The sequence below is a fragment of the Equus caballus genome, chromosome 25 (genome assembly GCF_041296265.1).
Source record: "Equus caballus isolate H_3958 breed thoroughbred chromosome 25, TB-T2T, whole genome shotgun sequence".
Classification (NCBI taxonomy): domain Eukaryota; kingdom Metazoa; phylum Chordata; class Mammalia; order Perissodactyla; family Equidae; genus Equus; species Equus caballus.
The window spans coordinates 33,190,891-33,216,995 of NC_091708.1; the positions used below are offsets into that span (position 1 = coordinate 33,190,891).

Genomic DNA, 26,105 nt, shown 5'->3' on the forward strand with positions numbered 1-26,105 from the left:
AATTGATGAGCTTGAATGAAAAATATAGTTCTCCATTTCAATTGGAATTATCAGTATGAATGCATTCTACCCTTCCTCTTTATAAAATATGTATTTCCTAGAGATGCCCACTAAAAAGAATTCAAAATCAAGGAAACTGTAAAAAGAAAAACACATTTTTAAGACAATCAGGGAAAAGTGAGCCCTTATTACAGATTCGATGACACTAGAAAACGACTGTCAATATTTTTAGCTGTGATCATGATACGGTGGAGATTTTGTCTTTTTAAAAAAGAACATATTTTTTAGAGATAGATTTTGAAATATTTACAGAAGAAATAATGCAATGTCTAGGGTTTGCTTCCAATAATCTGAGGGGAGGAGAAAGGTTTGTGAAAGTATATGTGATACAGGGTGACTGTATAGTGATAGCTGTGAAAGCTGGTGACGGGGAAAGCCACAATTATGGGACCTAATGGCAGCCCATATCAAGGTGGTATATGCTTCTTGACAATTCATGTTCTTACAGACTACCACCCCTTTTTTTTAACAGATTTTTTTTTTTTTAGTGAGGAAGATTTGGCCCTGAGCAAACCTCTGTGCCAATCTTCTTCTATTTTGTGGATGGGACACCACCACAACATGGCTCGATGAGCAGTGTGTAGGTCCGCGCCCAGGATCAGAACTGGTGAACACTGGGTGGCCGATGCTGGGCATGCGTACTAAACCACTATGCCACCGGGCCAGCCCCAGACTACCCATTCAAACCACCTAAGGTTGCAGTTACAACAAGAATCTGTCATCCGAATATTAACAGTAATGCGGCATTTGTCTTGATATTCTAAGATCACAGTGGTCTCCTGCTTTAAGTGTATCTAAAGTTCTTTTATCCATTCATTCACTGCTATGTGATCCAGACCCAGATGAGCCCCTGGGGCCAGAGGTTGCATGGATCTATAAAACAGAGATATGTACAACAGGCTATCTCGGGAATGGACTTGGAAGGATGCCATGTGATACTACCTTAAAGTCAGAATAACCTGCATTATAGCTGGAATAAACTTTCAATCACTGGCCATTATGCTATTCTTTCTATGATTAAATGATTAATTTTTTTTCATAATAAAAAAGGGTGTTTTTTTAAAAAAGTGTGTGAAAAAGATTTCGATATTATGTGAGGATGTGATGCTTGGAGCTGCTGCAGCCACCTTGTAACCATGAGAGTTCAAGACTGAGGTCAGAAGCATTCAAATTGATACATATTTCATTTGTATGAATTCAAATTTGTTCAACTGACTAATTAGACAGCTAGTTAATAAGAACATAAGGCAGTTTTTGATCAATAAATATTGAAATTGGGGTTTCTCGATGTGCATTCATGAGAGTTCTTTCGTTGCAACTAATAGAAGCCTTAGCTTAGCTCCAGTAAAATTTGAGATTTATTGCGGACATTCAGGGCAATCTCATGGAGTTCTAGGAAATGGCACTGAGACCTGTGAGGAACATAGTTCAAAATGTAAATTCTGTCAACATTCTTTCTCCATCTTTCCTTTCCATGGCTCAGCATAATTATTCCCATCCATCACCAGCTTCCTTCATTTTCCAGTCCACATCATAGCAAACATGCACATTCTCAGTTTCTGGTTTTACATGCCCAAATTCAGCCATCCAGATAGAGACCAATTTTTTTTCCCCTGGACCTGGTTCCAAAAATTCTGGAAGCAAGGATTGATTGGTCCAGGAGGTGGGATTGTCCTATCCAAAGGGAAGAGCCTGTGTCTAGGTCAGTCATGGCCAGGGTTCAAGACATGTGCAAAATGGCTGCTCCTGTGGTTCCTGTGGTGTTCCTGTGAACGGAGGGATGGGAAGAACAATTGCCCGAGATGTGAGGGTGGGAAGCAACTGGGCAGACAGGCAATAGATATCCAGCAGAGTCAGGCCAGATCATGAAGTTTAGAACGGGTACAGAGACTGGTGAGAATGGTGACGTGGACGGGTTTTGCTTTGGTCTACTAGGGATGGCAAAGGAGCAGTGCAGAAGACACACATGGGAAAAGGACACAAGTGAGGAGACTCGGCTCCCTGCTGCTGCTGGGTCCTCACAGAGCCAAGCTCGAGTCCAGTGGTCAGCGCAGTCCCCAAGGAGTCAGGAACCAGCAGGCCAGCGGTGCTCAGGCCATGGCACTGGGGGAGAGGCTGTGCTCAAGGCTCCATTTACACTCACATAAAGGAACCCCTGCCACATTGTTGACCCACATTTGTCCCACATTGTTCTATTTCTTACCATGCCATCAGGCCTAAACGGGCCCCACCTGGTCAACCAGACACGTGCAATGTGGCAACTGTAGCCTTCCATCTGTGTAGCTTCTAAATTCCTTCTGCCTCCTATTTTGGTCACATAGTAGTAAGAAAATCCTGATTCACACAGATAAGTAGTGGCGAGCTGAAGCAGCTTTTCATCATCTCCCGTTGTAACGTCAGGCTCAAGCTGCTTTCCAATTAAACTGATCCAGAAGCTTGAGAAGCAAGTGAGTAAAAAAATTCTAATTCGAGTTCAAATCATTAATAATAGCCAGTGGTTGTGGATATTCCTTATTTTTCATTAAAATCAGGAGGAAAGAGCACCCAAGATTTAAAAGAAGTACAAAAAGTGTCTAAAATAGAATGAGGTTATTAAATTTACTCACTTGTTACACTGTGATTCTAATGAACCCCAATGTCAGCCCCCCTTGACTCATAAGATTCTGGCGATGAGTTACTGATAAAATATAACTAAAGGGCCGGCCCGGTGGTGCAGCACTTAAGTTCACACATTCCGCTTTGGCAGCCTGGGGTTTGCCGGTTAGGATCCCGGGTGTGGACATGGCACTGCTTGGCAAAGCCGTGCTGTGGTAGGCATCCCACATGTAGGGTGGAAGAGGATGGGCATGGATGTTAGCTCAGGGCCAGTCTTCCTCTGCAAAGAGAGGAGGATTGGCGGCAGTGTTAGCTCAGGGCTAATCTTCATCAAAATATATATATATATATATATATATATATATATAACTAAAGCTACCTCACCGCCCCCCACTCCAAAGCCCTGCAAATGAGTCCTGACCAGTGAAGGTGGTCGACTAAGACCGCAGTCTTCAGTTAGTTAGGAGAATAAATAGTACACAGTGGTCAATTAATAATAACTAATTTTGGATAGAAATGAATAAAGTGCTTCCACATTCTTTTCTTTATTTGACCCCTAATAGGTCTGTGAGTTAAGTAGGACAGATGTTATTTTGTAAAGGAGGAGACTGAGTCTCGGAGTAATGCCGTAGCCTGTCTGAGTTAGTCAGTGATAAATAGAGGAGAAAACAAGCATTATGACTTCAAGCCATTGGTTCTTTCCTTAAACCAAGCTTCCTTCCTTTCTTCCTTCCTTTCTTCCTTCCTTCCTTCCTTCCTTCTCTCTCCTTTCTTTTTCTCTCCCTCCCTCTTTCCCACCCTCCCTCCTTACATCCTTCCCTAAGCATTTGTTGATTCCTACTGGGGGTCCGTCCCCAGGCTTGGAACTGGGGATTCAAAGATAACTAAGACATGGTTACCACCTTGAAGAAATACAGCAGGGGAGACAGATGTATCCAGAGCTAAACATGGACACAATGTGGAGGCATCACAGAGGGAGGGAGGACCTTGAAGGGTGAGTAGCATCACCAAGCAGAGATAATGGAGATGGGAAGGGCATCCTGGGCAGAGCGAACAGAGTGAGCAAATGCTTGAAAAGATATGAAAGCATAAATTGCTGGTAGGGAGGGTGTGGGGAGAAGTCCTGGTGTCTAGGAAAGAACGAGAGCAGATGAAGCTGGTCCTAGATCAAAGAAGGCCTTGAAGGCCATGCTAAGAAGCTTGGAAGGTGATGGGGGCCATAGAAGAGTTTTAAGCAGGGAAATGGTAGCATCATATGTTTGTAAGAAAGATCATTTGGAGGGCATCTTGTGAATGATTAGACTGACTCGCTGGAAGCGCTGAGACCAGTTAAGAGGCTATTGCAACAGTCCAGACCAAAGATGACAAGGTAAGATCTGGAGCAATGAGATGGTGAGGGGGGAGGAGCTATTTCACAAGACATTTAGGAGCTAAAACTGACAATGGAGGTACATGCGGGGTGATATACAGGGAGACGGGAGAGGACAACCATGACGTGGCTCCTATTTTAATTCCTCCCCAAATAATGTGTCCTTGTCCTCTGTTCTTTTCAGAGGATGTATATTTATGTTTTATATTATCTCTCTCTGAAGCTACTTTCTCAAGAAGAGTTCTCCCTCTTCCTGATTTTAGTGGGTAGCAATTACTTTTTCTTCTCAGCCCCTGTTTTGTGGCGCCTGGCTCCTCTGTAAAGAAGGTCATGGTGAGAAATAGCCATGCATGCGCCTGGGGACTTTCCACCCTGGTCCCCTGTGATTCAGCCAAGTGGGCGCATGAAGGAGCTGGGCCGATCAGTCCTTCTCCAGGTCTTGAAATCGGGTCAAAGAATATGACTGTTTCTCTTTGGAAAAGAGTTGGAAATTAGGTAACTGTTGGCTGATGGGTCAAGGGGCTGTTTTCCAAGAAATAGAAAAATCTTGTTTTTAGTGAGTGAGAATAATGAAGCATGTGCTCAGAGGGAAACAGAGATGAAAGAAGTAAAGAGGGCTGTGTGTGGTCCCCACAGCACTTGGGGGCCTGATTGCCCCTCATCCTGAGGCCAGGACGTTTCCACCTGTGGGTTCTCTTTAGCTTTAGTGAGCTCCAGCTGATGTTGTTTGCACCCAAGAGAACTTTAATACTTTTGTCTACAGACGCCATTGCAAAACTCGCACAGCAATGATTGCATCTTCTAAAAGTGCCTTTGTGTTTGTGCAATTTACTCTCTAAATACTTCCTCTTTTTGTTCTTCACTCTGTTTGTTTTTCAGAGTAAACTTTTTAATTGAAGTATAACATACACATAGCTGATGTTCATTTTTAAAAGACCCATTCACAATTTTTTTTTGAGCAATATTAGCCCTGAGCCAACATCTGTGCCCACCTTCCTCCACTTTACATGTGGGAGGCCACCACAGCGTGGCTTGGTAAGTGGTGCATAGGTCCGTGACCAGGATCCAAACCGGCAAACCCCGGGCTGCTGAAGAGGAGCATGTGAAGCCAACCACTGCGCCACTGGGCCAACCCCACAATTATTTTTTAATTCATTATCTAAAATTAAATATCAGACGAACTGATTGGTTCTCCCCCAAATGTTTACTGAAATATATGCCCATGTTGGTAGAAAATGAGGAGATGAATAAGATGTAGTCTGTATCAGCCAGAGTTCACAACCTATTGGGAGTGGGTGGATGGATGTAGAGAAAGACATACAATTAAATTATTATCTGAAAAATTCTAAAGTCAAAGCATTTATTCAACAAATATTTATTTAGTGCCCACTTTGTGCCAGGCACTGTGAAAGATGCCAGGAAGTCAGTCCCACAGACCCTAAGTGCTAATGGAGATAAAGAAAAAGAAACATGGCAGAACTGAAAAGGGTCAATCAAGTTCACCTCAAGGGACCAAGAATGGAGAAGGTGACATTTGAGCTGGACTTAAAAGGAGAAGTAGAATTTTGGCAGATGAGGAAGATAGAAAAAGGACATTTTATGTTCAGGAAACAGCATGAGCAAAAATACAAGGTTGTGAAGGTTCAAGGAAGTGCTTGGGGAGCTGGGAGAAGACCCTGTGACCAGAGGTGGATTTTGAGTTGGGAAGAGGGGAGTGGCAGGAGATGAAGCTGGAGGGGATCCTGGGAACAGATCACAAAGGGTCTTGAATGCTGTGTATGGTAGAGATGTTTACTGCTCACCAAATATCCATCTACTCCTCGCATTTCCTAGTCTTCTTGCACTTGGAGGGAACCACGTGACCAGTTTCACCAATGGACTGTAAACAGAAGTCACACATGTCAGTTCTGGGCTAAAGTATAAAAAAGCAAGTCCTCCCCCAGTTTGCCTGCTTTGCCACAGTGACCAAGAAGGTCATGTGTTCCAAGTGGTGCAGCTCCACAGTCGTGGCCCCTCCGTCAGTCTGGGCCCATGAGTGATTATGTGGAGCACATGCATGGGTTATGTACCATGAGCAAGAAACAAACTTTAGTTGTGTTAAGCCATTAGGATTTGGGGGTTAATTTGTTACTGCAGCATGACTTAGCCTATCCTGACTGATACACTAGACTGAGAAATTTGGAATTTACCCTAGAGGTGGAGAGTAGCCCTTGAAAGTTTTTAAGTAAGTGAGTAACATTTTCAGATTTGCCAGACACTGCCATCTAGGTTGTCTCTATCCATGCGAAACAGCAGTCTTTTTAACCACTGTCCTATCTCAGGAGGGTTTGAACTTGTCACTTGAGTTCCCACTTTTCTCCTTTCCCTTCCCCCACCAAGTACAGATGACCAGAGCTTTCCTGTCACCACTCTGCTGAGTCCAGGGCTCCATTCCCTTGCTTTGGGCTTATAGGTTTTGTTCTGGGGCATTCTGTAGGTATCTGTCACCTGGAGTAAAAGGGCAGGTTCCTGTTGAGCTTGTGTGGGATGGTTGGGCATCTCTCCAGCTGGGCAGGCATCCAGTGAGTTATGGATGCTGATGGAGTGACCTATTCACTAGCTGCCCACAGAGGAACAATGTGCATGGACCAGTTTGGTGCAGGCAACAGGAGGTTCTCTCTGGTCACAGCTGAGCAATTTGTGACAGTGACTCAGCCTTCGCCCTGCTCCTTGCTCAGTGTTCTTGAAGCCTTCTTTTCTAGCTCCATTTACCCGGCTCACTTAAGCTTCAAGTCCTCCTCCTTTTCTGTAAACTGCCCCAGATCAGCTCCCAGGCCAGTGGGGTCCTCGTGGTGACCCTCCCTGTCACTTTCTCCTCCTCCTGTCCTCTGATATCCTCAAGTTTGGGGAAATTCTTTCCTTCTCCTTTTCTGGCCTCCTCAATAGTACTTCCTCCTTTCTCTGTTCTAGTACCTCTGGTCTTCTCTAGAAGACTTGGTCATCTACTCAATCTAGAGTCTGGATGATCAGCCATTGACACAAACGAACCAAAAAAGAAAAAGAAAAGATTTCCCTTCTCTGAAGGGTAGGGAGGGCTCAACATCCAGACTGCATGGTAATTGAGGGAAAATAATTGCGGTAAGTAGACAAAGAAAGGGAGGCAACTACAAAATGTTTGGTATTAAAACAGTTTGCGCCTTCACATCCTGCCACACAAGATTTGGCTCCAAAGTAAGAGTCACTTGGTCTAGAGGTCTCCAACTTCATACCATTGATGGGGGCCGTCTCAGCCCTGGAGGTCCATTCTTATTTCTTATTCTTATTTAGTCCTTTCTCTTTCCTTTTCTCTCCCTCCAGTTCCCACTGCCCCAAACTTGTGTCTCTTGGGTCCACTCCAGAGGGTAAAAAATCACTTAAAATCAGAACTACCTCTTCACCCGAAGAGGTCATCTTTTACTTTCCAATAGTTTTAACCTTTCTCCTCCAGACCAGGCCCTGGGCTTTGGCTTTGCACAACCAACAGGCCCTTAGGAGGTTTTTTCCACAAGATGAGAGCAATTTTCTCCATAAGATGAATTCCTCTGCCCTCCTTTTAGCAACAAGCACATATAGCAATATTTTTGTGTCTCCACAACACGTATTTTCTTTCTACTATTGCTATTATTTTGAATAGATGATATATTTGCATGGCTGAAAATTCAAAGGCAGCAAAGGGTATACACAGAAAAATCTCCTTTCTGCTCCGTCCACCAGCTACCACACCCTCCTCAGAGGGGACCAATGTTACCAGTTTCTGAGGTATCCTTCCAAAGTATTTTACACAACTGCAAGCACACACATGGATCTATTGTTTCCCCTCTTTTTTAGTCTTCACACACATGCTAGGATTCTGCATGCATTGATTTGCATCTTGCTTTTTTCACTAAACATATAGCTATAGTTTGGAAATGCCCCCATTTTACTACATAGAGTATCACCAATGTATAGTATTCCAGTGTATGTACATTACATAGTTTATTTCAATAATCCCCTATTGATGGACATTGAGATGATTTCTAATTTTTTGCTACTACAAGCATTGCTACCCTGATAACTTTGTAGATGTGCCGTTTTGCCCATTTTTGAGTACTTTTGCAGAAAAATATTCCTGGAGGTGGAATTGCTGGATCAATTCTAAATTGCCCTTCTTTGAGCTTGTACCAAGTTACACTCTCGCTATCCATTAAGAGATTCTATCCATTGGATGTTAGCTCAGGGCCAGTCTTCCTCAGCAAAAAAAAAAGAGGAAGATTGGCAGCAGATGTTAGTTCAGGGCTAATCTTCTTCAAAAAAAAAAAAAAAGAGAGAGAGAGAGAGAGAGACTCTATTTTCCCACAGAGTGCTCTACATGCATTTTTAGGAAAATCCTTCTGGGGCCATGTGGAAATTGGATTGGAGAGAGAGGACCCAAAAGTACCTGTGAGGGAGATGGTATGTTCTAGGTAAAGTAGGGTGGAGGAGATTCACTCTCTTTGGCAGTCAGAGAAGGCTTTCTGAAGATGAGGCTCTTGAACTGGGTCTTGAAGAATCAGCTCACCAGGCAGAGAGTGGAAAAGGCTGTGTGGCTGTGCTGGCTCTTCCTGGGAGTTTAATCTGGAGAGATAACTTTCAGGGGAAGAAAAAGTTGTATGCCTGAGGATGTACCTTGCAGAATGACCTATAAGAGTAAGGAATGGGCAGTCATTTGGTAAGAGTTAAGTAATGATGATACATGGACTCTATGAAAAAGCAAAGTATGCCAACAACAACAGCAATACTAACAATAATAATATCAGCGCCTGTTTCTTAAGAGCTACTATGTGTCAGGCACTGGATTCAATATTACACGTGCATTTAAAAATCTTTTTTTTTTTATTTTTGGGGAAGATTAGTCCTGAGCTAACATCTGCTGCCAATCCTCCTCTTTTTTGCTGAGGAAGACTGGCCCTGAGCAAACATCTGTGCCCATCTTCCTCTACTTTATATGTGGGACACCTGCCACAACATGGCTTGACAAGCGGTGCCATGTCCGCACCTGGGATCCGAACTGGTGAACCCTGGGCGACCAAAGCGGGATGTGCAAACTTAACTGCTGTGCCACTGGGCCGGCCCCTACATATGCATTTTTTAAACCCATTTAATCCTTATACCAACTCTCTGCACGAGGCACCATTATTTCCAATTTACAGATGAGAAAACTGAGGTGAAAGCTGACAAGTAACTTGCCAAAGGCAACATAACAAGGAAGTGGCAGAGCCAGCATTCCGAAAGGTGTGTGTGACCCCACAGCCTGCTCTCTCACCCACTAGAACAGCCTCCTTCCATTAGCTCGCCGAACTCTCCAGAGCTCTAGGTGAGGGATCGTCAGAGATGAAGTGATTGCAGGAGAAAAAAACGAAAGCTCAGGAGACTGTATGACTTTTTCAGAGGAAATACAAATAATATACTGCAACATGGAAAAATGTTTGCTAAACAATATAGTGAGGTAAGAAAAGTTGTGTGTATGATTTTTTTTTTTAAAGATTTTATTTTTCCTTTTTTCTCCCAAAGCCCTCCGGTAAATAGTTGTGTATATTTTTAGTTGTGGGTCCTTCTGGTTGTGGCATGCAGGATGCCGCCCCAGCATGGCCTGACGAGTGGTGTCATGTCCCTGCCCAGGATTCGAACCAGTGAAACCCTGGACAGCCGAAGCAGAGCACGGGAACTTAACCACTCGGCCACGGGGCCAGCCCCTGTGTATGATTTTAAATGTGATGATCACAACGATGTAAAAATAGAAATACTGTGGTATTTCTGTGCTGACTACTCATCCAGAATATTCTAGGCAGTCCTGGGTTTAAAGTTTCTGATTGTCACCAATCCTCTATCAGGTGCTATGCTCTATCTTTAGGAAAGTTGGGGAAATATGCCTACTTTACTTAAAGCTAAAGACTATGTTGAAGACTTTTAAGTAGTTACTGTATTTTTAACACCATGAGCCTTTAAATATGCATATATATTTTGGAACAAACACTGTGATATTGTGATATAATAAGAAATATATATTTTGGTCTTCATGCCCAGCTCCTGGCCAGAGCTCCTAAAACTTCTGTAATTTCCTAAGTGATAAACCTGCTAGGAGCATCTTTTGTTCTCCTATTTGGTCTTTGACCCCAATTCCTGACCCAGAGCTCCTAAATCCCTTGGAATTGCCTGGGTGATAGGTGTGTCATTTGCTCTAATGAGGAGACTCTTGGTGGGCTTCTGGATGGGGGCTGGCCCCCTGAAAGACCAACCCTGGATCAGAAGCTTGACACTACTCTCAGCCCCACTCCCCCGTCCTCCGGGAAGGGGAGAAGGGCTGGAGTCGGAGTTAATAATTGATCATGCCTACATCATGAACTGCCATAGAAATCTCTGATCTGTGGGGCTCAGAGAGCTACGGTTTGCTGAACACATGGAGGTGCTGGGAGGGTGGTGCACCTGGAGAGGGCGTGGATGCTCTGCGTCCCTTCCCCCACCCCTTGCCCTAGGCATCTCTTCCCTCTGGTTGTTCCTGAGTTGTATCTTTTACAATAAACTGGTAACCTAGTAAGTAAATTGTTTCCCTGAGTTTTGTGAGCCATTCTAACAAATTATTAGGTCCCAGGAGAGGATCATGGGAACCTTGATTTAGAGCTGGTATCTGAAGGGGGGTAGGGACAGTCTTGTGGGACTGAGTCCTTAATCTGTGAGATCTGATGCCAACTCCAGGTAGATGATGTCAGAATTGAATGGAATTGTAGGACACCCAGCTGATGTCACAGAATTGGTTGGTGTGGGAAAAACTCCACACATTTGGTGTCAGAAGTGAAGTTCTGCGTAAATAGTAGAGAAGAAACAGTAGTTTCCCCTTTATACACACACACACACACACAGCCAGTGTTGTTACAGTGACTCAAACTTTTTTAAAATATAAAATTTGGAAAAACTAAGGGGTGACATTTGATACAAATCCAGAAGGCTAAGGAGGCAGACATTTTCAGAGGATATCTTAGTCTTACTAATTAATGTAAATTGATATCAATGTCTCGCCTATTCATTAAAAGGCTCCTCCAGTCATTGGATTTCTGTGGGGATTGTTTTTTAAAGGTTAGCCTTGACCAACTCCATCATAATTTTTTTCCAGCAGTACAAATGAACCGAATCAGCATAGCAGGGTTATATTTATTTCAAACAGAGAAAGGAGCAGCTATCAATTGGTTGTTTCAGAAAAGTTATTTGTAATTCCTTTATTTGATCACTTGTTCATCCTGCCTTCATGTTAGTCCTTCTCCTTGTTCATTTCATTTCATTGCATTTGTTCATTCATTCATTCCACGTTTACTAGTCTCCTATTGTATGCCAAGTTCTATACTGGGTTCTGCAAGCATAATAGTGCACAAGACTTGGTTCCTGCCCGCAAGGGGTTCACTGATAGAGCTAGAAACAGAAACAGATGATCATAACATGGTGTGATAAGTGCCTTTTCAATTCAATTTGGTTAGTGCGTATCGAGGGTCTGCCCTGTCCAGGGTGCTGTGCTGGGTACTTTCAGGGGCAGCAGAGAATGAGATATCTGGCTCTGCCCTTGGGGACCTGACAGTCTAGTGGGGGAGCCAGTAAACGAACTAGTAACTGAATCATCACAAATAACCATCGTTGATGAGGGAATTAAGCAGGGTTCTGGGATGAAGAATCACCAGATGGGGGAACCTGTTTCAGCAGAATGGTCCAAGAAGTGCTATGATGGAGGCATTGCAGGGGATTGTGGGAATATCGAGGGGCAGCTAATAAAATATGCCCTGGAGGAGTCAGGAAAGGCTTTGCCAAGGAGGGTCCCTCCCGACTGAGTCCAAAAAGATAGGGGAGAGTTAAACAGGGGGCAAATGTCAAGATGGGCAAACCCAAGAGAGAGAACTGGGGTACAAGGGCATGGAGGTGTCAAGATGACAGAAAGCAGGGTCTGCTGGGAAGTCAGCAGGTGATTCAGTGGCAGAGGGGTACGGGATGAAGGAAGGAGCCGATGAGATGCAGCTGGGGAGATCAAGCAAGGCCAGATCATGTGTGGTCACCAATGCGCGGCTAAAGAAACTTGGAATTTGTCTGAATGGTGACAAAATGGAGAGCTTACCAACCCATGGCCTTCAGCACATAAGGTCCCCATAGTTTTTCACGGGTCCCATAAAACCAGACTGTATCGATTGTATTTTATGTCATGACTCAGTTGTATTCTTTAACAGAGCTGTCACAGGTTGCCTGCTGAAGATGTAACTGTTTTTCTTTTTCAGCTCTATGGAAAGGTGAACTTAAAAGTCCTCTTGAGGTAATTCATCTTTAACTGCCTAAAGGTTGCTCCCTCATCCCTGGAGGGGGACATGTAGGGCACCTGGAGACAAAAGAGAGGGAGGTTTGGAGTTCCCAAGGGCAGATATGCAGACAAATTTTGGTATGAAGCTCCTGGCAGGCTGGGACCTTGGAGAATAGCTGTGTGAGCTAGCATGGGGTCTGGGCTAAGCAGGGAGGGAGCCGGACCCCTGGAGACCCCTGGAGCCTGCCCAGGGACCTGGATCTATAGGGTTGTCATCACCCAGATCTAAAGTCAAGGTCAAAAGCAAGACTGTGCACTAGGGAGAAAGCGAAACTCCAGACTGTCTGCTTGGCAACACTGGTGGGCTGATCCCCTCCCTGCGGGGGCTGCTTCAGCCTTGGAGTTTGGGCAACATTCAGGAGGAGAAGGAAGATCCATAAGGGAAACACGGTGCTTCTTGTTAATCAGGGACTGGGTTTCTCAAGATGGTAGGTTTTGACCTAAAAAAAAAAAAAAAAGAACTGAAGTGATTGCCTTTGCGCCGTGAGTTTTTGAAGACGTTCTTACAAATTGCAGACGTAAAATAAGACAAGCTGGAGTGACTCGACCTACAGCCGAACGTTCTGAAGGACAGTTTACTAGATCTTATGAGACAGGCGCCCTCTGCTCTCCTTGGGACAGCGCAGCAGAAACGGAAGCTGGAAAGACTCCTGGCTTGATGAGCCAGGTATAACCTCTCGTGGAGGTAGTTACTTCGATTGTCCCAGTTTGCAGGTGAGACAACGGAGGCTGAGAGGAGTGACTTGCCCAGATCACTCAGCAGGAAAGAGGCAGGACAGGGAGTAGAATCAAGCGTCCTGATTTCCCGGGCAAGGCTGTTTGGACTCCACAAAGTGCTGCTGCTGCTGGAACAGTGGTGGGAAAGGAGAAACAGGAGAAGGAGGAAGAGGGGGAAAAAAAGAAAAAGAGAAGCACAGAGAATAGGGAGAAGGGAAAGGAGAAGGAAAGCGGAGGAGGGAGATGCGCATTTGGCTAAAACCTTAATCCAATCAGCTGTTATGAGTGGTTTTTTTTTGGTCTCTTCAAATTCCAAAAAAGGTAATGCTTTGCTAGCCTGATCGTGTTTCCACTACAACTTGCAGCCCAAGATGCAGCATAGCAGTTGAAAAGCCCATTGTTCCGTGTTGTGATAATGTAAGTCTCTGTAAAATGGTGCAGTCCAGTGTACGGAGTACTGCCCCCCTCCCACCCCACTGGTGACCCGAGGGGACAGCTGAATGCCTTCTGCTCCGCTGAGCCCAGAAGAGTGGGGCCGGGCTTTCAGAGACAGCTGGGCTGATTCATCTAGAACAAAAGCCAGCTCTTCCTGCTAAATCCCCGTCAGACACGGGGTGTGAGGCCAGCCGGCCCCTGTGCCCCTTCGCGGAAACTTCTTCTTGACCCTGCTCCAACAGTGTCAGTCTCCTGCATGAGAGCCTTGACAGCTTCCCACTGCCCCATCCCTTCAGCCTGGCATGCTCTCAGCTCCATCCAGAGACTGTGGCTTTGGAGGGAAATCTGGGTTCTTGTCCCAGTCTTGCCATTTCCCAGCTGTGCAACGTAAACAAGTGCCTTCATCTCCCTAAGCCTCAGTTTCTCCATCTGTGAACTGGGTGTGAGGGTTGTTCCAATCTGAGATATTTGTTGTCTGATTTGAAGGAGATGATGCCCTGAGCAGGCACCTATGCATATTGTTGTCCTGTGACTGTCTTGTTGTCCTCTTGCTGTCTGGCTCCATCTTCCGTAACTCAGTCCATAGAACCTGCATTCCAGACATGCTGGCACACGCTCGCTCATCTTAAACACCTCCATGCCTTTACCTGTAGGGTTCCCATAATGACAGCAGCTATTGTTTACAGAGCCCTTTCTATGTTCCAGGACTTATAGCAAGCAGTTGACACGGATAATTTCATTTCATTTTCCCACAACTCTTTGAGGTGGACACAGTTATCGGATGAACCAACTGAGGCACAGACAGGTCTCCTCCAAGGCCTGGCTCATCTCCTTCTTTGGTCTTCTTGGACCCTGTCTATGTCCCAAGCCTCTCATCCCGTCTCCACCCCTAGCTTCCTCTTAGTTCCCATAACCCACTACTGTAATTGTCTATTTCCTCAGCCACAGGCCCTGCAAAGATTGAGTCTCTGTCTGATTCATCTCCATGCCCTTAGCCCCCAGCACAGGGCTTGGCACACAGCTGGTGCTCAGAAAAGCAGTAAGTAGGGGCCGGCCCGGTGGCGCAAAGGTTAAGTTCACACATTCCGCTTCTCAGCGGCCTGGGGTTCTCGGGTTCGGATCCCGGGTGCGGACATGGCACTGCTTGTCACGCCATGCTGAGGTAGGCGTCCCACATATAAAGTAGAGGAAGATGGGCACGGATGTTAGCTCAGGGCCAGTCTTCCTCAGCAAAAAGAGGAAGACTGGCAGTAATTAGCTCAGGGCTAATCTTCCTTAAAAAAAAAAGAGCAAGAAAAGCAGTAAGTAAATAACAAGTGAGGAAAAGACAGAAAACATGAACTTCTTATGTGGGAACAGAATAAAAGACTACAAAAATAGCATTGCCTCAAAGATCTTTTTGGTGTGTGTGTATTTAAGGGGTTTTATGAATTACTTTGCATTTCTAAAGCACAGCCGTTTACAAGCTTTCTTAAATTAGGTCTACATTTCTTCAACAACTCCAACTACCTTCCATATAAAGAAACAGTGAGTTGTCAAAAATCATTATATGAAGTGTCCAGGGAAGGGCATAACATCAGGCCTTAACATCGTCAAGATGAAATTAAATAATTCCTGATCCTGAATAGGATCCTGCCCCCGACCTGCCTGTTGCCCGTCTTTCACCTCGGCTGTAGAAGGAACCCAGGCCTCGCACACAGACCTGGACTCAAAGCCTGGTTCTACCTCTCACCCAGCTGCGGAAGCTTAAGCAGGTTACTCATGTTTTCTGAGCCTGTTTATGTAATTGAAAAATTGAAGAGTATACCTAACTTGGAGGTATTTGTAAGGCTTAATGGAAATAATAAATTGAAAAACTAAAGTGGCCAGTAAGTACCCAGAAAGTGGTAGTTATAATTACTATTTTAATTTTTGTTACTTTAAGTGCCACTGTCATAGGCTCAGTTGTGTCCCTGTGGACAGCAGTGACAGGCCTGGCAGAAGGAGGAAGGGCTTCTGGGTGCTGTTGCCATTTTCTTGGAAAACTTAACCTGGAGGGCTGAATGGAGGGGAGATCAGAATCAGTGACCCTCGCTGAACTTCATGCTGTTCAGCATCTTACTGGCGTATACGGGGCACAATTGTCAAATCGTGCCTGCTAGGGATCCAGTGATGTGGAAATACATAAACTGTGGGTTTTATGACTGAGCTGACAGTGATTGTATGGACCCCACACTCCTAAGTTCTCATTAAAATAATGGGGCAAACACTTTCCTGCCTAAGGCGTTCCAAAGACATTAGGATTGGCAGCACTCGGAATTCAAAGTGCAAACCTCTCCTGAGTCCTTCTTGTTTTTTTTTTTTTTTTTTTGGAGGAAGATTAGCCCTGAGCTAACTGCTGCCAATCTGCCTCTTTTTGCTGAGGAAGCCTGGCCCCGAGCTAACATCTGTGCCCATCTTCCTCTACTTTATATGTGGGACGCCTACCACAGCATGGTGTTCCAAGCGGTGCCATGTCCACACCCGGGATCCAAACCGGTGAACCCCAGGCCGCTGAAGCAGAACGTGCGCACTTAACCGCTGTGCCACCAGGCCAGCCCCTCCTGAGTCCTTCGGATGGGTCCCAACTCAGTCTATCTGACCAAACTCATCTCTTGTTTCTCTCATTTACTGATTAGTTAATCCAATAAAAATTTGCTAAGCATCTGCTCTGTGCCAGGCACTATTTGACACTGGGGGTATTCTGGAAAACCAAGCAAACACACTTTCTCCTTCTACTGAGCTCCCAGGCAACGAGGGAGATATACACATAAACAGGCACTCTCATTGCAGAGAGTTGACTGGAGAAACCCAGGGTATTGGGCAGTGATGTGTTGTAAATGTTAAGCAACAGGCACTGGGGAAGGGGTTGGGGTGGGGGGTTGGGGGGGAGGTGGGGGGTGCTGGCGGGGTGGCACGTTCAGGGAGAACAGAAACCCTGATTTATAGCCCTTGCTGATTTCCATGGTGTACATCCTCCCAGCATGGCTGATTTCAGATTACCATATGATGTCGCTGAATGAGGAACTGGGAAGGGACGTGCAATAACACACAGTCATGTAGCATTTCCACCATATAGATAAATAGCTAAAATAACCTTAAGAACATAAATAGTATAGTAGAATAACGCGGAAGCAAGTTTTGAGAAGTTATTACCTTTATCTATAATTTATTTAATTATAAGTTTCTATAAATTGACTTTTATTGAAGGCTATGTTTAACAACTGGCTGTCAAAATTCCTGGAGATTTACCAAGCAGCTCCTGTGAGCTGGTTCAGGCTGCCTGTAGCACACCACTGAAGGGACCCAGGCTGAGCGAATAACAGACTCCTTCTCTTCTTCCAGGCTTGTCTTCCTCCAATCTCCATGTGCCCTTAGCAGCAGATGTGTCCCATTCCTCGCTACCATTCTTATTATTTCCAACCTTTCAAGGCCAACTGCGTCCCCTTTCGCCTAGTGAAGCTGTCTTCTCTGCCTGGCTCTCCCTCCCCATTTCTCGCCATCCACAGGTTACAGTGGGAGCAGCCAGGTTTGCGCCGTATCACCCCGACCCTCCGGCTAGAGTCAACCTGATGGGCATCTGACCCAAGTTAGCATATGGGCCACAGGCGAAGATTCCTGCTCACTGCTGGTAAAAGCCATTTTGTGAAAAGCAGAGATGTTTGTCCGATGTGAGGCAGGACAATGAAGCAGATGGGCAGAGATGAAAGATGAGGTGACAGGACTTTCCAGGTGCCCTGTAGTATTCAGGCCTTGCTTCTGGTCTGACCTTGATGCCCAGCTGCATCCCTGCCCTAGGGTTCCTTGGGATATTCCAAGATCTCCTGAGAGCACTCCCTCAATTAATCTCTTGCACAAAATCCTGATCTTGGGCTCTGCTTCCATAAACCTTCTATAGGACATTCAATGCTCAATAAATACTTGTCCTAATAACTTCTGCAGCTAGCTCCAGGAGAGGTCTGCATCCAAATGAGTCCCACGCGTCCAGACGCCTGCCCTGGCCAGCCCAGTCTTCACCTCTCTGAGTTTCTCCACACTCATTGATTCACACCTGTCTAGTCATTTAAGGAAGCTCTCCCTGGCTATCTTTGTGGAAGATGGCCACCTCAAAATGGCAGCCTTGGCCTTTAGAGATGACTAGTCTTCGTAGGTCAAGTTGATTAACCACAATTGTCATATCGCAAACTCCAGTTCCAAATTCTGGAAGTCCAGCTTGGTTCTGGCGTTCACTCCGAATGTTGTCAACTGTGTTTGGGGTCAGGTGTGGGTGATAGTACTAACATGGGTACCAAGCAAGGGCCCCCTCTGAGGGTGGGGAGAGGCATTCTCACAAGAGGGAGCAAGCATCTCCAAATTATCTACTGCATGGCCCAGATGTGGCCTTCATTTCCCTATCACCACTCCTGGGGAGGAGGTGGTCTTCTGGCTAAAGGATACCCAAAGTTCTTCCATGAGAGGAGATCCATATCAGCAAGAACAAGAAGACAGTCACTGTGAAGGTAAGGATCCAGGGCATAGAGGCCTTACTGATGCCTAGACGCCATGGGGAGAAGAGTACAAAAAGGAGTCTAGAAAGAAATAAGAATAAGACACCACGGCAGAGGGGCTTTCTAAGTATCCATGCAAGGCAGATGACCCTGATTGAAAGGTCAGGCCAAGATATATCCTGACCAGCTGTGAAACACATGTATTGATGCATGCAAAGCAAAGCACTAGGAATTTGCTTGGCCCTCCGATATGAGTACTGGTTATCATCTTTGTCATCATCATCATTATTTTAAATTATTTCTGGTGACAGCCTAGGCTTATGTGCTTCTCCAGTACCAACTGGAGCAATCACAGGGTTATGTGTGCAAGCCTCTGCTCTCTCTTGGCCTCAGTTTCCCCATTTCTAAAAAGAATGGTTGGACCAGATAGTCTCCAACGTTTCTTTCATTCCAATATGATAGTCTCCAGTTCTTTGGAGACACAGATTCAGAGGTTTACTTCTGTTTGCTGGGAGAAGTTGCTAGGGTTGGAAATGATATGTTAGATAATTCCAGGGCAAGTGTATGCTGGAGATTATAATCAAAGAGCTCAGAGCCAAATCGTCTGTGTTTCTGCTTTTCTCCCCACGTGCCCCACAATGGGCCACAGGCGGCCTCTGGGAAAAGCAGGGAGTGGAGAGAGAGGGTGTGAGCCTTCCAGGGGTGGGGGTGGGGGCAGCTTGCTTCAGTTCTCGGAGAAAGTGGAACTGGGCAGTTTCCCAAGCCAGGAAGGGAGACAGTGTATGATGTAGGACATTGAGCAAAGGGGACGGGGCCAGGGACTCAGGCATGTATGGTGTCACTGGTGAGAACTGCAAAGAGCCGCTTAACTCTCTGCACGCCTTGGCCTCCTCATACAACAACTGCATATGGTAATGGCTACCTGGGGGGATTCGGGTCCGGGGGTGAGGACGAAGTCGGTGGCACAAGGGAAACCCAGAGCACAGCACAGGGTGTTCAAGAATCGCTTCCTGTAATTACAAGTGTTGTACAAAGCGAGGGGGGCAGGAAGCTGGGATTCCCGGGCCCCGCGGCTTCTCTGGCTGCTACTCAGTGGAAAAAACAGGAAAAACCAGGAAGTGAGTGCTGTGCTCTTGCTTCTCTGCTACTTAAACAACACCAGCGTTTCCTGCTCTGAGGCCCAGCACCGGGAATTAGTGACTTGCTACATTTTACCTGGTGCTGGAGGGAGATTCATCCAGCTGAACACGGGGCTCCTGCCAGCACCTAGGCTGGGAATGGAGTTCTCCATCACGTGGTCCAGTCTCCTGTTGCGTGAGTCCTCCCAACTTGGAGCCAGCGCAACTGCAAGAGGCCTGAGATCCCATCTTTGCACCCAGACAGTTGGGGGGCTGCCTTATCCTCTGCGCCATCATAAATGGATATTTCTCAAATGCATGTGAAATGCTGTTGAGATATATAAAATATTATATTTGTTAAAGAGTGACTTTGCACTCCTCTTTTTGACAATGTAGATTTTCTCAATCGCCTAAAATGCTATCTGCCATCACATGGACAAGAACTTCCACTCGTGGAGAACCCACAGTACCTGCCATTGTCCTGAGTCTTTCTCTCACTGAGTCTTCCCAACAGCTCCTGGAAGAGGCAATTATTGTGCCCATTTTACAGAGGAGGAAACTGAGACTTTGTTACGTTAAGTCACTTGCCCAAAGTGATAGGAATAGAAAGTGTCAGGAGTTCCAACAGAGGCCGTCGCACTCCAAAATCCCAGCTTAATGTTCTAATTTAAGGACAGGGATGCGCTTTAGTGTTTCTTGTTTTTCCATTCTGAATGAAGCTGGGATTCCTCCTCCTTCACTCCCTTGGAGGGTCTAGCTGCTGCTCGCACGCCTCCCCTGCTTTTGCCGGAGCCCATTTCACCCTCCGAGGGCTTTGCCTTTTGAAGTCGGACCTCGCCGGGGCTGAAATCTGCTCCCGCTGATTCTAGTTGTGCACAGCACGCTGCCCGCCCCACGGAGCTCCGTGGCCCCAGCCCAGCCCAGGCGATCTCCTGGGTGTCCTCCGCTCCCCGCCTCCCCCCGACCCCCCAGGCTCCTGCAGATCTCCCCTTCGTGCTCCGGGCCTCAGTTTCCTCCCCTGTAAAGCAAGGAGCTTGATGCCTTCCTTGGGCAAGCAGTGAGGGGTTTGGTAAAGTGACACACCGTGCGCTCGCGGAACGCGAGCCTGGAGCCGGAGGCGCCATCCTCCCTGCGGTCCCCGGCAGGGGCCGGCGCTCCTCCCCACCCACCCCCGGCCCGGCCGCCCCGCCCCGAGGGCGGCTCCCGCCCGCGCCCTGCCCACCCCGGCCGAGCGACCGCAGCGCCCCGGCCCCGCCGCCCGGAACCAGCTGAGCACAGCTGGACCCAGCAGCCGCCGTCGCCAGCGCCTCTGCAGCAGGTAGGGCAGGGGGGCGGCCGCCGCCTCGGACCTCTGGGGATCCCGGGCGTCTGGGTCTTTCTTCTCCCTCCCCTCCTGGTCCGAGCTCGCCCGCGCCTGGAGCTCGTCCCGGCAGCGGGGGCATCGCTGGAGAAGGGCTTCCTCCCTCATCTTGCTCGTCTTCCAGGGGACCAAGGAGGGTTGGACTGGGGGGGCTAGGACAGGAGAGGAAGGGGGCTGGGCCTCCACCCACAGGCCCCACGGTGCTGCAAGCACCTGAGCTAACCCCGCCCCCGCCCCTCGACCCGAGGCACTGGGCCCGGGGTCACCTGGGAGGCGTCAGGCACCGGTGTGTCTGACCCAGGCTTGCAGGTGGCCTCCCGCCCGTGGTCTGGGCCGTGGCTCGGCTCGGCTCGGGACTCTGCTCAAGGGATCCTTGACTCCAGGTAGTAATTACTTTGCCTGCTCTCCCCAGGCGATGAGGAGCCGCCCACCTCCTTCTTCTTTCTGGGCCCAGGACTGTTAGAAAGTTCCTCCTTGTTCTGCCCTGGAATCTGCTTGCATTGGCTACCTGCAGGTGCTGTCTCCTCCTGGCCCGCAGTGTGTGCTCCCTTCCACGACTCACGGGGAAGCTTCTCCGGAGTTGAAGACAGTGATTGGAACTTCCCTTTCTCCCTGGGCCCCCAACTCTTCTCCGTCTACCCTCCCCCCAAGCTGATTACAACGATGTCCCCCTGGTCCAGTGCAGGCTGGCCGCTCTGTGCAGAGGCCAAGGGCAGGCCGCAGTCCTTGGAATTCTGAAGGAGCTGTTGGGTGGGCAGGAGACATCTTTTGTAGCCAGCCCTTCATCGGCCCAGACATCCACCCTTTATCCCGCCCCCCCTACCTTCCTCAGAGCAGAGAGGGGATCTTTAAAACACCCAGAACTCTAAAAAGCCAAAGGCATCCAGGGCTGGTCTGGGGGTGACACAGGGCTGGTCTGGGGGTGATGCGGGCCTGGTGGAAGGTGAGCCCTTTGGGGAGGGGCCTCCTGCTTTTGTTTGGCCTCTGGGGACTTTTCAAAGACTTAGTCCTGCACGTCCTGTTCTCCCAGGACCACATTTCTGACCAGGGTGCCAGGACCTCTTTCTGCGCTTAACTGGACAGTGACCATCGCTTGCTGGGGTCTCGCCCCAGCCCCATTCCACGGATGAGAGAACTGAAGGGCCCCGAGAGTTCATGACTGGCTCACAGTCACATAGTGAGGAAGGCTCCAGACTGGGACCCAGTTCCAGTCGGCTGTTAGCTGACTCCTTGTAGCTGGTGGGACCTTAGACTCTTTTTTTTTGAGTGTTCCTTTCACTAAGAAACAGACTCCCCTCCTCCCCCCCAACACACACACACACACACACACACACACACGCACACGCGCGTGCTCTTGGGCTGGTTGGTGTTTCTTGGGGATGTTAAGGGGAGGAGGCTTGGAATGGAGGAGTAAGGATGGGAATGGAGAGACAGCATCCAGCTCCCTTGAAACTCCATTTTCCTTTCTGGGGCCTTGCTATTTATAAATGCAGGAAAATTGTAAACAGACGGGGGAGCTGGAGTTGGCACCCGGGTAAGTTACACAGCAGCAAAGAGGGTTTCCGTATGAATCAGGGAAGGGAAACTTACTCCAGAATTTTACATAGTCTTTTTAATTTTATTTCTATTTTTTATTTATTTATTTTTTTAAAGATTTAAAATTTTTTTTTCCTTTTTTTTTCATCCCCAAAGCCCCCCAGTACATAGTTGTATATTCTTCGTTGTGGGTCCTTCTAGTTGTGGCATGTGGGATGCTGCCTCAGCGTGGTTTGATGAGCAGTGCCATGTCCACGCCCAGGATTCGAACCAACAAAACACTGGGCCGCCTGCAGCAGAGCGTGCGAACTTAACCACTCCACCACGGCGCCAGCCCCTCCATAGTCTTTTTTATTATGGACTAACATGGACCTGAGAAAGCAGGCAGGTCCGGGAGGGAGGGCTGCAGGGTTTGCCTTCCATGACATTTCCTTGCTTCCCTCCTTCCTTGATGCAGAGCTCTTCTGGGCCTGTGTTCTGTGTCTTGCCTTGTGAGGGCCCAAGAGCCCCGAGGAGGACAAAGCTCTTTGTCCTCAAGATGCTTCCCATCTGTAGTGGTTGACAGAATGATGCGATATGGAGAGTTACTTCAGCCTGTGAAGGGATGACTAGGTGTGTCTGGGCAACCCAGGCCTCAGAAATGAGTAATAGTTTCCCAGGAGATAAAGTGATTGGAGAAGAAACATTCTAAGAAGCAGAAATAGCTTGTGCAAAGGCACTGAGGTTTTCTGAGCAATCCACATGGCTAGAATAGAGATTGAAGGAGATCAAGGGTAGAGTGGTGGGGGTTGAGACTGTCAATAAAGATGGAACTAGATTATAAACTAAAAGTTTAGACTTTATCCTGAAGGCAATGAGGAGCTGAGAAAGCTTTTTGCCAGAACAATGATAAAAACTCTCATCAATCTGGTGGCTCATGTAGGAGATGCGTTAGAGGGGGCTAAACTGGAGGCGAGGGACCTCGAGGAGGCTGTTATATGGTCAAGTGAAAGAGAGTGCAGATCTGAACCAGGGCAGTGGCCAAGGGATGGATCAGAGTGGCAGATTCTGGAAGCCCAGCTCAGGGACCTGACAACCTGCTATAAATTTCATGTAAAAGCAGACAATAGGCTTATAGCAAAAAAAAATATATTGTTAAAGATTCAAACACAGAGAAGAGTATAGAGTAACCTTCACGTCCCCAAACCCTCTTTAACCTGTGAATAGCCCTGTGCGTTCTGTTCCGCCAAGCTCTTACAAGCCAGAGCTGTAGATTGGATGGATGCCTTCTCACTTCTCAGCCATCCAGGGCCGACAGGTCACTCCTACTCTGTGTGGGTAGTTTGGGTCTTTCATGAGAAGTTGCCGGGTCCGAGAGACCAGGTCAATGGTCTGTAGTCCTCTGCTGAAGCACTGGTCTCTGATTTTCTTCAAGAAAACTTCACAGCCTATGTCTACAGTCTCTGAGTGTGTCTGTTTGCGAGTTAGAGACCACAGGACTGAGAGAGGTTAGAAGCACTGACTTGCGAGTGGAACTGCAGTCTTTGCTCTTTGGAGTGACTGTGGGCAAGCCCTGGCTCTCTGGGTCTCAGTTTCCTCATCTGTAGAATGGGAGGATGTTGGTCTGTATGATAATAATAAAAGCCACCTTTTCGTATACCAAGCGTGGGAATATTAGGTACTTCGTTGATTCCTCACAGCCGTTCCTCTGAGGTGCTATTATCTGTTTTTGTCCATGAGGCTGAAAGAGGCTAAATAATGTGCCTCGAGTTGTGGGGCTATTAGGTGATGGTGCCAGGATTCTGGATGTGTGACTATAGAGCAGTAGCTCTTAATCGCCCCCTAGACATTCTCCGGAAGGTTCCGTCTAGCCCTGACATGAGAAGTGGTGGGGGAGTTTTGCTGTGGCTGTGATGAGGGATGTGAGTCAGTGTGCACAGCTTGGGGAGCTCAGCCCTGCAGCAGAGAGACCGGGAGGGCCCTCCCAGGGCCGTTTGTAAACTCATACTTTTCTATGCTATCAACAGGACTCCAGAGAGTGGGTCAGTCTCCCCTCTGTTTCAGGGAGTCAAGGCTCTGAGAAGACACAAGACTGGCCCGAGGTCACTTGATGGGTTGGGGGCCCAGCCAGGAGCAGTCTCTGCCTTCCACCATTTGAACTCGTGTTCTGGAAACCTTTCTGGGGAGGCCAGAAAAAGTGACCGCCCACCTCCCCCCCCTCCCCCGCCACCACTACCCCGCCATCATTCCCCTAGAAAATGCCTGCAGAAGCAGGGAAAAGCAGGTCCCAGGAGTTATGCATTTTTGTGGGGAGAGAAAGAAAGAGACCAGTGTTTAGGCAGCAGGGGGATGCTAAGTAAAAATATCTCCTCCCTTTCAACTGAGTGAGCGTGTGTCGTATTTCAGCCTGATGTGGTTTGTGAGTTTGGAGACCACAGGCAGGCTCAGCCCGGCTGCTCTCCGGCTCCGCCCCCGCCTCCCCTCCCCACCCTGCCATATGCCTGCTCTCCCTGCCCAGCCTGGGACCACATCAGCAATTTAAGGGCAAGCAGAGAAAAGCGGTGGGCGTGGTGGGCACAGTGGGCAGCAGAAGGCCTGGGCTCGGGTCTTGGTTTTGCCACTGACAAAGTATTGGGTGACTTGCCTAATGCATGCCTTTCTCTGGACCTCAGATTCTACCCTGCGCTAAGGGGTGGACAAGATAATGGCCTGATGGCCTCTGAGTCAGAGGGCTTGTGCTCAGCTCACGGACGTGGGACCTGCGCATCTGTGAGCACAAAGTGAGCCCATGGACGTGGGACCTGCGCATCTGTGAGCACAGAGTGAGCCCACAGCCGTGATCCGTGTACAAATTACTTGCGCCAGTGCCAGCCAGAGATTCAGCTACTGTTCACGAGTTTGGTCTTGGCCGACTGGATTGGTTGTCCCATTTTGCAGATAAGGAAGTTAAGGCCTAGGATTCAGTTATGTATCCTCTTCCCTGTGCTACAGGCGCTAACAATCATGGCCACCGTATGTAGCCTGCTTACTGTGTGTGTTCACCTTTTGTCTTCACTGTCTCGTTTAATCTCTTCACAGCCCTGTGGGGGAGGACATGTGGACTCAGTTTGATAGGTGAAGGGACTGAGGCAGGCCTAGAGAGATGAAATGATGTACTTTCTCTTTGAGCCTCACAGTAGCCCTGAGGTTGTCATTATGGGCCCCGTTTAGAGATGAGGAAACTGAGGCCACGAAATGTGAGCTCTCCTGGCCAGGGGTCCCCAAGGGCCACATGGCTGGTAGGTTCCTTCCCAGGCCCCCCATCCAACTCCTTCCCGGTGCCTCGCTTCTGCCTCCAAGGGAGCTTCTGCGCCTCTTGCACTCAGCGCTTGGACTAAGGGATAACAGTTTTCTTCCCGGGCTGTAACCCATCCCTGAAGTCTGCTCTTGCCAAGGGGGCTCCAGAAACGCTTTGAGCCGTGGAGCCCTTCAGGGAACTCCAGTGAAGGCGCCAGTGGGAGCGGATTCATTCATTCTGAGCTGGTTGAGCAAACAGTCTTAGTGCTTTCCAGCTTCAACAGGGGTATCACCTGGGTCTGGCTTATTTGCCAAACAAAGAGTATACAAACGGTGTCTGTGAGCTTTCAGGGTGGGGCAGGGCCTTTAATTTCCCTTTCATGGTTGTGGCTGGGCTGGGCCCTTGGTGGGTACTCAGTAAATACTAGATAATTTTGGGGGTGTGGCAAAGTGCTGTGGGTGGGATGCCCATGGAATATGAGGGACTTTTTCTCCCCTCATCCAAGGACCTTTTCTTCTTTTTTAAATTATAATAAATGCTCATAATAGGAAATTTAGAAAATAAAAAAAGTCTAAAAAAATATGAACTGTCCTCAACTCTGCCAATGCAAGATAATCACTGCGAACATTTGGGTGCATTTCCTTCCTGATATTTTCAGCACATTTTTTTACCCCCACATAATTGTGGTCGTACCATGTTTCTAATTTTCTATTCCGACTTTCTGTTTTTTTCAACATTATAAACCTGAATATTTTCTCATGTTATTAAGGACTCTAAATTTAGTTTTTA

The 26,105-nt window shown here is 47.6% G+C and overlaps 1 protein-coding gene, 1 long non-coding RNA gene and 1 pseudogene across 4 annotated transcripts in view; 2 read left to right on the plus strand and 1 right to left on the minus strand.

The window, feature by feature from the left end:
• The first annotated feature begins 426 nt into the window (after positions 1-426).
• On the plus strand, positions 427-996 carry LOC111770665 (ubiquitin-conjugating enzyme E2 D3-like; annotated as a pseudogene).
• Positions 997-11,187: 10,191 nt separating this feature from the next.
• LOC138920790 (uncharacterized) lies at positions 11,188-20,319 on the minus strand. Its single transcript, XR_011432585.1, has 3 exons — positions 20,248-20,319; positions 19,262-19,492; positions 11,188-12,829 (listed from the first exon to the last, which is right to left on the minus strand). It is a non-coding gene; the product is annotated as an uncharacterized lncRNA (long non-coding RNA).
• Positions 20,320-20,345: 26 nt separating this feature from the next.
• Positions 20,346-26,105, plus strand: part of GSN (gelsolin) — a 56,083-nt gene continuing 50,323 nt past the window's right edge. The window contains exon 1 of one of the 3 annotated variants that reach the window (XM_023628606.2): positions 20,346-20,482. The gene's annotated coding sequence lies outside the window, so the exon portion shown is untranslated. The remainder of the gene's footprint in view (positions 20,483-26,105) is intronic. The other 2 variants (XM_070250367.1, XM_070250368.1) reach the window with 2 other exon arrangements.